The sequence below is a fragment of the Bidens hawaiensis genome, unplaced genomic scaffold, assembly GCF_021521415.1.
Source record: "Bidens hawaiensis isolate Kalapana, Puna unplaced genomic scaffold, B.hawaiensis_p1.1 tig00027528_1, whole genome shotgun sequence".
NCBI lineage: Eukaryota > Viridiplantae > Streptophyta > Magnoliopsida > Asterales > Asteraceae > Bidens > Bidens hawaiensis.
Genome location: NW_027494452.1, coordinates 55192 through 68423, shown reverse-complemented (window position 1 = coordinate 68423; position 13232 = coordinate 55192). Strand labels below are relative to the sequence as shown.

At 34.7% G+C, this 13232-nt stretch overlaps 1 pseudogene across 1 annotated transcript in view; it reads right to left on the bottom strand.

Moving 5' to 3' along the window:
• Positions 1-508: 508 nt before the first annotated feature.
• The window catches only part of LOC143575509 (plant UBX domain-containing protein 7-like), a 48319-nt pseudogene continuing 35595 nt past the window's right edge, over positions 509-13232 (bottom strand). Inside the window, exons 3-10 of the transcript XR_013142773.1 lie at positions 4700-4842; positions 4112-4307; positions 3656-3733; positions 3485-3553; positions 2447-2590; positions 2097-2208; positions 913-1166; positions 509-829 (exon numbers count right to left, since the gene is read on the bottom strand). The product of XR_013142773.1 is annotated as a plant UBX domain-containing protein 7-like (transcript). The remainder of the gene's footprint in view (positions 830-912; positions 1167-2096; positions 2209-2446; positions 2591-3484; positions 3554-3655; positions 3734-4111; positions 4308-4699; positions 4843-13232) is intronic.

The following is a 13232-nucleotide window of genomic DNA, read 5'->3' as shown; positions in this document are numbered from 1 at the left end:
TAAGAACAAAAATGACACTTTACTCTTTTATATATTGTTTCTATAAACGCAATGTAATGCTTGAAGTTTATGAATTTAAGATATCATTCAAATGTAATGATTTCTTGTAAGTGAATAATTATCTTACAAATGAGTATAGCCTGTGATTTTATGTAGAATGTTTATATTCATACTGAATTAACCAGGTGGCGGGGGGGGGGGGGGGGGGGGAGTTACTGTACTTAGAGTGGGTTGTCCGTAAAACAAAGTCGTCCATTCGGCATTTTCATCATTTCTTAAATCTTGACATGGTATTTAATCGGCGTCCATTCTAGAGACTACATGTACTACATATGAGCTCATTATCTGTTTAAAGGTGTAATTAATGCAAGTTACAACCAAAGACATAATAAGGTCATACCACAGGGACCATCCGTGTAACTAATTCTACTATATTTGATAAAAAGAGTCCAAAGGTGACAACCATATCTATATCAATTTATTATAGCTATAACAAATTAAAAAAAAACTGAATTTGTCATAATTATTATATACAATACAAATACAACAGCATATTATACATAAAGCATAGATAAAGACAAGACTCCATTGAGTTGACTAAAAAGGTCAAAGGAGGATCTGGAAGTTGAATCCAAAACTATGCAATCCAAAAACCAATCCATTTTCATTCCCAAGTAACCGAAATCATGGAATTGGCCAGCCCCGACCGGTCAAACGTTGACTCGCTGTCATAGTCCAAATCTTTGACCGCACCAGGGATTGCATGAGTCAAACGAAACCGCTTTCCATCACTACCCTCGATATTCGCGTAGCAGAATGACCACAACAACTAAAGAACACAACCAATAGCAAAATGAGAATCATCTTCGAAATCCGAAATAAAGTTCAAAGTCAAAGGTCAACGAGTGTTACTTGTATGGGATCCGAGACTAGAAAGTTCCTTTAAAGTTTGCGTCCGTCTGGAAGACGGACTCCGACCCTGCAAAGCAAACTCCTATCACCTTTCGGTTCTTCAGGTAAAGGTGGATAATTATGATTTTCAGATTTTTGGATTTCTTTTTCGGTATTTGTAGCATCTTTTAAGGCTTCTGTGATGCTATCTTTCGTTGTTTCTATGGATAATGCCTTTGCCAACAGCGTGTCTTCATCTTCTTCACTTGTTCCATCTGCAACAAGTGTATACTCATAAGGCAGTAATGATGGCAAAACGGGCTCGTTCTGGAAACGGCCCGTTTTGAGTCGGGTTGCCCCAAAACATTGAAAACAAGATTTTATACCATTGACCGGCCATTTCCATATAGCTATTTTATTTTACACATTTTAACCCCTTAGAGAGAAAAATGAACCCGAGCCACTAGGCTTGTAAACAAACCGAACAGATGCGAATGAAGCATGTTCGTGTTCGCTCATTTAACTTAAACCGAAAAACGATCCGACACGAACAATTAAACGAACGTGGTTTTCTTGTTTGTGTTCGTTCGTTATGAAAATGAACATGTTCATTACTAGTATAAACAACAATTCACGAACAAAACTGAACACAGATGAACGAACGTAACTAAGCGAACATTAATTAAAAGTAAATTAAACGTCAATCTATTTAGTTTAAAAAATTAATAAAACTTGACTAGATTATAATGGGTGATGTCTTAAAAATTTAATAAAATTGTAAATTTGTAATGCGCCTAAAAATTTAATTGAATATACAAACAAGCATAAATCGATACACGTAAACCAACGTTCACGTGCATATATACACGAACTAGGCATGTGTTAATAAACGAACTTCCTGCTGAGCGTTCGGTTCGTTTACAGGAATTGCCAAATTTATAAGGGCCATTTGAAATTGCCACCACTAAAGTTAGTTGTGCTTTGAAGTGAAACACGTGCAGATGTACTAAATAAATATTAAAAAGAAAGGAAAAGTTTGTTGTGCTTTGAAGTGAAACACGTGCAGATGTACTAAATAAATATTAAAAAAAGGAAAAGTAAATAAATAAAAATCCATTTTAGACCAAAATTTCATACACCAATAAAGAAAATTGTATCGTCGCCGTAACGAAAATTAAAAATATCGTACAGAACTGGCTAAAAACCTGGCAAAGCTTCGATTTTGGGAGGCGGTGCCTCGAGATTTTCTCTCGGACGTTTGTGAGACAAAGAAAAATGATGATCCGCAGGGCTACCATCCATAAATTGAAGCAAATCCTGTTGTAAATATATAATATTTCAATTTAAAGTTCAATATTCACATCTTAAGGGGGTGTTTTGGATTCCTTATTCTTACCTCCTTATAACTTTTTCCATAAGTTAATAAGTTACAACTTTGTAATTATTAACTTATCCCCTCACAATAACAGACAACACCAAACACCTTTTAACTTTTTCAAAAGTTAAATAAATCATAATTAATTTGACAACAATTCAAATTACACCAACAATGTACCTCCAAAAAATCTTCTGGTTGAATCATACCACGCCACAAGCGCATCTTTTGACCCGTGACGGGGTCAATGACAAGAGTTACAGGAACTGAGTCCAGTTTGTAGTATGTTTTTATCTTGCTTCCTTCCTCTGTATCATCACATACCTAAAGAAATCAACAGGTCGTACATGTTAAGCTTGTTTGATAAACGAGACTATTATTTATATATATTTTTTAATGGTAAGGGTAGTTTAGTCATTTCACATGCACTTTACTAGAAAACCAACGTCCACCAATACTAAGGAGCATTGGTGTTACGCTTTCGAAATAGTTGGGACCGGGCTCGAATCGTTTATGCTCCTAACCTTAATCCATTGTAAGCTATACCAGGGCCCACTAGTTAGCAAGGTGTCGATGGGTCCTACAAGTTTTCCCTATTAGGTTCTCACGGTTACCAAAAACTCCCAACTATGAGTAAATTACATGGGTGGTCCCATGTTTGTGGCAAATTACAGATTTGGTCCCAACTTCAATTTCACGGTTTTAGACTTTTGGTCCCTGATGGCACTCTTTGTTTTCAAAGATGGTCTAACGGTGTAAATTTCGTCAGCTAAACGGCTAAACACAGGGGCTTTTTGGTCATTTCAAAATTTAACAAAAATATCTAGTTAAGTGGGACCCAGTCTATACCACTGGAGATAGGTCCTTTTTAATTCTCCATAAAACCCCATTTGTACAAAACCATTATTATGTTATACTGAAACAAAAACTAAACATAAAAAGGCACAAAAAAGAATTAGACGAAAAGTTGCTGACACAAGATTCAACTAAACATAAAATTCAGCATTTTTCGTCAACGAGTAAAATTCAATCAAAATATTCACATCCAGAACCCCATCTAATCTCTCCTAAAAGAAGTATAAAAATAAAACAGATCAAAGGGATTAAATATATAAGAAGTATAAAAATGAAATAGGTTTAAACATAAAAGAAAAAAAATGAAATGGGCACAAATATCAACTAAAATATAATACAAAATATAAGTAAGAAAAAACTAACCTGCCAAAATATGAAATTGGAGGTGATTGTTTGAGCGACAGCTTCATTGGCCCAGGTATCTCGGTTAAGCTATATAAAAGGCATTGACAAACGACACATAAACATAAGTTTACAACATTCAACTGCACCAACTGTATGTTTTTGTGGGAGTCATAATTTAGAGAGATATACCATGTGTGAGCTAAATTCCCTTGTAGATTGCAAGTTCACTATAAGCCATTGATTTTGAGATTTAGCAGCTTCTTTTGCCTGGGATTTTTACAAAATAATATAAAGAAACCATGAATGAAAAAATAATAATAATAATAATAATAATAGGCCATTTGTGTGTGAAACTTCAACAATTATAGTTATACAGTTATATCAATTTTTGTGCCAAACTAAATTGAATATGATCCAGTTGATCATGATATGCAATTTGTTAAGATAACGCATTCTGTCCCACGCATACTCCGAAATCTATTCAAAGTTAACTTTTGAAATATTATGACAGTTACATTAGATGCATATGCGCAGTATATTACGCGAAAAAAATAATACATTATTATGTTATAAAACAAAAACTTTCTCCAACCACACACATATTTACACCTATGTCAATCAAACTAACAAACATGAAAATTTTACCTTCTCAAACGGGCCTTGAAACATCAAAGAAAAAGGAGGGCGGTATAATGTAGCAAGATTATCTCGTGAAGTATCAGGTGTTGATGTGGCACCTTGATCTGCTCCCCATACTCCGGGACGCTTTGATTCCTCATCAAAGTTCCGGAAGGGAACCACCGTATGTCCTTCACGTGGATTGTACCCTCGTCTTGCCCCTCTTTGATCATAATATAAGTTAAAAGTTAATTACACTAATGTCCCCTGTGGTTTGATCCAAGCCAAACCTTCGGGGTCTAAGTTTTATAAGTTGCAAATTTGGGGTTTGTGGTTTCAGTTTCGTAACAAGTTTGGGGTTTAACACAAACTGCCGTTAAAACTCCTATTAACTTGCTTTGAAATGACCAAAATACCCTTAGTGTTAACATTAAGGAATGTGGCCAGTTTAGTATAGCTTACGAAAAAAGTTAACAGAAGTTAGTCTTAGAGCCCAAGCATGTTACAAAATCGAAACGATAACCCCTAAATTTGCAACTTTTGGAAAAACCAAAAAGAACCCATATTTTTGAAAAGAGATAACGGAGTATCATAAACATGAGAAACTTAGCATACCCATAGAGCGATGGAGTATCATAAAGAACATCCCTTTTCACTGGTAAAGGTGCACGAACTTCATCATTATCATGTTCTCCAATATTTTCAGGTCCCGAGTGATTCTCTAAGCCTCTCTCATTTTCTTTGTCCAATATGATTTCCTTAACAAGAATGAATTCATTGCATTATCTAAATTAAGAAGGTTCACCGTTATTAGTATTCAACAAATTTGTTTTGATTAAAATAATCTCAAAAGATAACCGCAATATTTATTTTTAAATTATTACAGGTTAAATCAGTTATCATTTTCTGCACTATCAAGTGTGTACCGCTAAGATATACTACTTATCTTTACAGACATATCACATTGGGGTTGAAAGACATGTAGCATAGAGGTGAAAACGTGATATGTATAATGGATTAATCAAAAGAGTCGAACTCAAAAAGGTGTTGTATTCTTCGTGTATGGATATTTAAAATAATCCGGTCATATCAATATAGATTTTTCAAATTCTTTATATATATAAATATATATGTTTACTTGACGATTTTTCTAATTTTCACTCATGTGGTACACAGGTCAGTAACATTATTCATTGTTTGCTCCACAGGATCCAAACAACCATTGTTAGTTTAGTAATTAAATGAAAAAATATATATGAGCGAAAATATAAACAAATATTTACCTGCTATTAGCATGATTTCAACTGAATTTGCAAGAAAATAATGAGTATTGTTTTTGAGATTGTATCTTTACCTCCCATACATAGCATCATAAACTTGCCATTATGAATCATTAATTCGTCATTGGTTTAACTAAAAAAATTTTAATGGTACTCAACTGCATGTAAAACTTTATCTAAGTAGATAAAAAAAGAATCTTATATGAAGCTATCAAAAAACTTTTTATAAGAATTATCCAAATAAATAATCTAATATTCAAATATATAATCAGATTTTTTTACCTAACAAATTTCCTAATTTCTACATGTGTATCACTGATGCAGTGGTGAACGATAACGAAGATCGATTCACGTTGATTCTAATAATACCAGTGAAGAACTTCCCAAAACTCCCAAATCCCACCCAAAGGTCAATGGGAAAATGAAATGAAAAATCTTTATTATCAAAATTGAAGTCTGATCTTTCACATTACATGTACTGAATATAAATAGAGTTTCTAATATGAAATGAGCCCAAAAAAAGGCCATGGGCCAAACACAAACCGAAAAAGAAAAATGCAAAAACCGACAAAAAAACATAAAAAGGCCCATAACTTTATTTAGGAGGCGTTTTTGGGCTTCGGACTTGGACCAAACCATCTTGGTAATTTGCCACAATGTGCTCCTCGTTACAAGCTTCGATTTGACTGGTAATGGGCTCGAAACGGAGCTGCGTGAGCCAAGTTATGCCCATTTTCGTGGGCCACCTTTGAAAGTACGAACATGGGCCTCCAAATAACCTAGTTTAATACTATAATACATATTTACCTGTCTAATAAATGAGTAGAATTTTCAACAACCTACTCATTTATAATGCACCATAATCCTTTATTTTTGCCACGTGGCCTTCAAAGGTTTAATTTTATCCATTTTCTCATAATCATTTTTTTTTCATTTTAGGCGAATCAAAAGATGAAAAATAATTATAACCCAAATTTATACTCAAGGATTGCAAAATCATATTGGCAATTCATCAATCGGCGTCAAAAATCATTATCATCATTAACCCTAATTATCTTCAATGAGGCTCAAAATACTATCGAAGATTCGTTCTCTGGCATACAAAATCATCGTCGTTCGGTATGTAATCTGTTTTACTTCATTCCTTTTATCACCAACATCTCCCTTATTTCAGTTATTATTGCCTAGGGTTTCATGGTTATTTTGGATTGGCTTGCTAGAAATGTAACCCTGAAGAAGCCATGGTTTCATGGTGCTTTTGTTTACAAACAGATTCGCAATAATGCATGTTAATAATATTTCTTTCAAATTGTTTATGATGACTATAGTGAATAACGTGCAATGTGTTTATTGCTTTATGGTTGGTACATCAAACATCGAAGTGGGATGGTCCGACGGGACGTAACTGCGCTACCTATCCTTCAAAATCGGTTGTAAATTATGGTGGTATCATTATCATTCCCCTAGGTTGGGGCGCTACTGTTGGTTGCATTCCTTTTACTTATGATTGAATATATTCATTCGTGACATGCGAATCGACAAACATTTTTATATTATATGTATATCAACTTATGAAATGTCACCAACATATGCGTTGACACAAATATATTATTTTAAACGTCTTATAGGTTGAACTGATGATGTGCTAGGGACGAAGGAAACTAGTTGACATTACCTAGTTGTGGCTGTCTTCGTATTGTATACATCAAGAACACTTCCGATCATTTCTAGGACAATAATCATGTTCCTTAAGTGAGTCTTCAAAAGCTATGGTTTCTCACCAGATGGTGCCTCAATCTTTTGTTCATATAACATTAACATTTGAGTTTATGCAGATATTTGTAGCCACTATAAACAAACAAGTAAACAACAATCTACATTCAAACAAAAAAAAACTTTAAATAGATAAAGTATTTGAACTATACGAAATGTTACCGCCTCCCGTCCTTTGGCCAATTAGCCACTTGTAAAACCATATCAAAATGACGCTAATGACTTTCTAAAGTAAGAACTTCACTTGGAACAATTTTGAAGACTTTGCACACATGTAAAGGGATGTCAAGAAAAACAAACATACCTCCTTTTCTCGCTTCTAGTTTAGATCTACATCTCGCGTGCTAACCATTTCAAGAATAAACATCACTCACTGTGATTTATATTATGAGAAAACACTAAGAACAAGATAAAACATTATTTTATGTACTACGTAGATAAAAGTGTTATCTTCATAGCAAGATCAGTGACACATTTTGACCAGCTTCAATCAAACTATTAACCTGATGATAATAAAGCGAGCCTCTTTATGACTTATGAGTAATAAGCAATCCCATATAAATCACCAGCACAACGCATTTTCCTAATTCTATGTCCATTTCCATAGGAATATCAAAATCAACCGTGACTTAATTAGTTGCATCAAGAACATGTTAAATTCAAGTTTTAAATTGAATTAACATATTAATAAAATGAAACGATCCCAAATAACAATAAAGAAAGCATTAAACCAAATCAAACCAAAGAACCCAAAATATCTTTTACCTTTTATTTGAGTAAAACGCATAGAATGGACCCGCCACCATCGTAATCGAATTAGTAATGAAATTGGATTAATATACATGAATTCCATGTAAGGAATCACCAAATAATCACTGAGGGAATAATGGGCATTCAATACACCGAGGGAATAATGGGCAAGGTAATAGATACGCTAGAGATGGGAGAGTTCTCACATCGTCAAGACCATATAATTTAACGAAGTATGAAGGAGAGAGAATTTACATGTGCTAAATTACCAAAATAAATACATTATATGCATTATCTACAACACTATTATAAAAGAAGTTTTTCTAGGGACACTTGTTCCCTTTCTTGCATGTCAAAGTAGGCTTTTTTTCATATGTAACACCAATTTCTAGAATTCTCTGTATTATAATAATTCAAAAATAAATAAAAAAATTTCCAATGTACGAAACATTACGGCCGCAAACAACTTTCTTCTCCCGGCGTCTTCACCTTCGTGGACGACGATCTCATCAACGCTATGTTTTGGTTTAATGGTTCAATGATTCCAAACGGAAATCTCCTCAATGTTTTCTTCCAATCCTTTGAAGACTCCAATCGTTCGTTTGTTCATTGTTCTATAACTACATCAATTTCAAAGAATATTATAGGTATTATTCGTTGTTACACATATGCGGTGTTAATCGATTTGGGTGAACTGATTTAGGTTTTACTGTTATGTTTCTTCGTTTTCATAATGGACTTTCTATTTTACACCATATTCATATTGTAATCACATAAGTGCTCGTATTATTTGCAAGGCCCATTTCTAGTGTTAGTCTTTCGTATTTGTAGCATGTATTTTTTGTATGTTATGTTTAACTTATCTTTGTAATGTTTGGTCCAATGCCATTGTGTACTTAAGCCTAGTGGGCTATTTGGTAATGAAAGACTTGTGCATGAGAATACACACTATATATTGTGTGTGTATCTCATATACAACATAACCCGTTTGCAAAACCTTATCCTTAACTCTCAAACTCTCTCTTTCTCTTTAACCTCACGGCAATAAACATACCAAACACGATCCGAGATCTTGGTCCTAACTAGTTGTTTCCCGCCAACTAGTGTAGAGGTTGATCTAAGATAACTAGTAATAGTTGTGTGTTGTTAGATCCGTTCAAGGGACTTACAATTGGTATCAGAGCTTTCGGGCTCTACTAGTTGTAGATCTTGGGTCACAACCTTAGATTTTGGTCTTGTTTGTGTTCAAAGACGGATTTTCAAGAAGTTTGTGGGTTACGGGTTCTCAAAAATTCAAGAAAAGTGTTCAAAATTTCATAAAAAGTGTGTTCAAGCTTCAAATATTCAAAAGTTTGTGTTAAAAGTACAAGTGTTTTGGGATAAAGAGGTTGCAAATCTTCATAAAATGGTGTTTGAAAGTATGGAAATATTGAGGTTTGTGTAGATCCATAAAGGGTCAAAGGTTGAAAGAAGTGACATACATCAAAAGGGATATTCTAAAAAAGGTGAATAGGAAAGTACATACTGTACCTTCCCAAAGTATAGCCTTCATTCGAATCGAATTCCTATTCGAATCGAACCACCATTCGATTCGAATATAGCTTGTAATTTAATCGAACTCAAGATTAATCAAATTGAATCAAGTCAGCATTCGAATCAAGTGTCCATTCAAATCGAATCAACATTTGATTCGAATACAATTTATAATCTAATCCTACCTCCTGAGCATTCTAATCGAATACAATCCTATTCGAATCGAATACACATTCGATTCGAATAGTCATTCGATTATATTATAATCTCATTCGATTAGATTCATCTGATTTGATTATTTCGGTTGATTCGAATATCAAATCATTCAATTGTTTCATACTTAATCATTTTTCATAATTGGTTCATTCGTATACCTTGAATTCGATTACTTTACATTCGAATACTCATTCGAACAGTTTGTACTTGTGTTTTGAGCAAATTCAGTGTGTTTGTGTTTGATCTTAATATTGTTTGAGCAATGGTCAATCCAAGTTTAGAAGTCAGTAATGAAGCCGTAAGGAGTTGTGGGATGTTTGAAAACGAAGTTGGGACTACAACGAAGCCTTCAAAGATAATGACTTGGGAAAGTGACTTTGAAGAATTCAAGTAAAGATTTCAAAACTACCTCAAGATCATTAATTATAACCTTCTTAGACCATTTGAGCAAGATACGCATCATCCCACAACCACCACTAATGACGCTGATGTTCCAAAACGTGTAGTTGATTGTAATGATGATGACAGAAGAATGCTCAATGAAGACAACATGGCTTTTGGAGTACTTACTGTGTGCCTCTCACAAGAAATTGCACTAACATTGAGAGATTACATCACAGCTAAGGGTCTTTGGGATGCATTGGTAAACAAGTTTGAAGGAAACTTGGAAATGAGAAACAACAAGAAAGGAATGTTGAGGGGAGAATTTAATATGTTCAACTATGTGCAAGGAGAATCAATTGCTAGCCTCATTCAGAGATTTGCACTACGTGAATATTGACCTTCAGCCACACGAAAAAAGTGTGGCCGTAGGCCTTTAGCCACACACATTTGGTTCAGGTCATATGTGGCCAAAGGTCGCGACACCGTGGGTATGATATGGCCACACACAGTTTTTGGTGGCCTTATGTGGTAATAAGTGTGGCTAAAGGGTACAGGCATTAGTTGCGGGCCATCAAGAAGCCTCTCCAATAAGTGTGGCTAAACGGTAGAAAATGGCCACATGAGTATTGCACGTATATAGCCACATGAATTAATGTTTCAGCCACATGAATTTTATAATAATGTGGCCAATAGGGTTGTGTTAAGCGTGCATTGTGACCTATACCGTGAGGATATAGCAAAGCAATGGCCACTTAAATTTAATAATAGTGTGGCTAATTATATTATATAGACACTGGATATTACATTAAAAGTGGCTAAATATATTTACTTGCCACTCAAAAACTCTTTTGTAGATTATAGTGTGGCCATTGTCTTACCGTTTGTCACACAAAATGTTTTTCCTAATATAAAGTGTGGCTATTGTAAAACTTTTCGTCACACATAGTGAAGTACTGTGTGGCTAATCATAACTTATAGACACTGGAGGTTATTGTAAATGTGGCTAAAAATGTGAAGTTGCTAGTCGAAAACTCTTTTGTAGTTTGTGGTGTGGCCAGTCTTACCGTTTGTCACACATAATGCTTTTCCTAATTTAAAGTGTGGCTATTGTCAAACTTTTCGTCACACATAGTGAGGTACTGTGTGGCTAATAATATCATATAGACACTGGAGGTTGTTGTCAATGTGGCTAAAAATGTGAAGTTGCCACTCAAACACTCTTTTGTGGTATGGCCATTGTCTTACCGTTTGTCACACATAATGCTTTTCCTAATTTAAAGTGTGGCTATTATCATACTTTTCGTCACACAAAAATGTTTATGTTGTGGCTAATGGTCATTTATAGACTCTAATTTTTTGTAATTTCAGGTACTTTTGGCCACACCTATTTAATGTGTTCTATGTGGCCAAATTGTGTGTAATTAGGCAATATATAATTATTTTTATTTTGGTGCAGTAATATAAAACAGCTATAAGCAAGCATGACAAAACAAAATTAGAAACAAATTATATTAAAAATAATATTCACTTAAGAAAATGTATATGCAAAATATCTTACAAAATACAAAAATAACGACTACATAAGGCGTCGGTTTTTTGGCACTGCTCTTTGTCTTCTGTTTGGTCACCCGGTCTATCATTGTGTACTTTGTCTTTGGCTTCTTGCCAGCTCTGTCTGGTTCTTTTGAGGATGGGAGTGGTGGTAGCTAGAACAGCAGAATATGAAAAACAAATATGTATAATTAATGTCATATTTTGTAATTGAATAGAACAAAATAGTAGGCCTGCAGACGAACCGATCGTTCGTTTAACTGTTCGTGAACCTTTCGGCTGGAAGTTCGTTTATGTTTGTTCAATTACGTTAGTTTAGATTATAAACAAACGAACATAAACGAACACAAGTGTTCATTTTTTAAACTAAATGAAAATGAACATAGATATTTGTTCGGTTAAGTTAAAAGGGAATAAACCTCCTGGTCACATACGATTAGGTGTTCTGGCCAAGCAACAAAAGAACCACGTGCGTTGCCAATAGTCACAATTTCACCTGCCTCACAAGGAATAATTGCTTGTTCCTTTATGACTTCATCAATACTAACTTTATAGCAACCCTCCGGGATTGCTTTTTCATGCAACTGTTGTGGAACCGGTGACCAATAAACTTTACCATTTGCCACCTTGTTACGTTTGTCATGCACACACAAACGACACTCATACACCTATAAACTAGCATGTGAAATTAAGATGGCTTAGTTGAAGTCAATATATAAGTACATACCCATGTTGGTGGGAAATTAACAATGTTTTGCGCAGTACATACCTTTATGACAGCAGGTTGGGAAGCTTCATCCGAAGATACACCAACTTTTCTTTTATGCCTTCTCCGTTTTACCTAAAAACCATTCAATGAATCAATCAACAATTGAAGGAAAAACTGAAATTGCCAAATACTTACTGATGGTTTTTTCGAGCCGTTATTATCCCGAGTGTGGTGTAGTTGTGTTGATGCTTGGTCAACATTGTTCTCTACGGGCTTCATTGGTAATATAACAGAAATTGGAATTGTTAGGACTTATTAGGTTATAAAATATAAAAACTGAAACTGCCAATATCTTACTGATGTCGCGCTATGGGGATCGACTACCGTTTGGTCAACACTTTTATCCACAGACTTGGCCTGCAATTCGGTAAATAGAAAACGAGCACACTCACATTGGAAACGAATTATGAAAAGTACTGAAATTGTCAAATACTTACTGATGTCGCGATATGGGGAGCGGGTACCGTTTGGTCAACACTTTTTTCCACAGACTTGGCCTGCAATTCGGTAATAGAAAATGAGCACACTCACATTGGAAACGAATTTTAAAAAGTACTGAAATTGTCAAATACGTACTGATGTCGCGATATGGGGAGCGGGTACCGTTTCGACAGCTATTTTATCCGCAGACTTGGGCTACAATTAACTTATACAAATTCAGCACACTCACGTGGAAAGTTAATTATTAAAACAAATCAATCAAACTGTCAAATGGTTACCTGAGAAGCGGATTCTTGTTGCACAGCCTCACCTGAGGTTAAGATGTTTCCCACAGAATTGGCCTACAAATCAATTTATTAGGTTATGGAAAATTAAAAATCACATGGAACGTTGTAATAAACAAAGAAACTGTCAGATACTTACTGGTGCTGGCATTTTATTTTGCGCCACA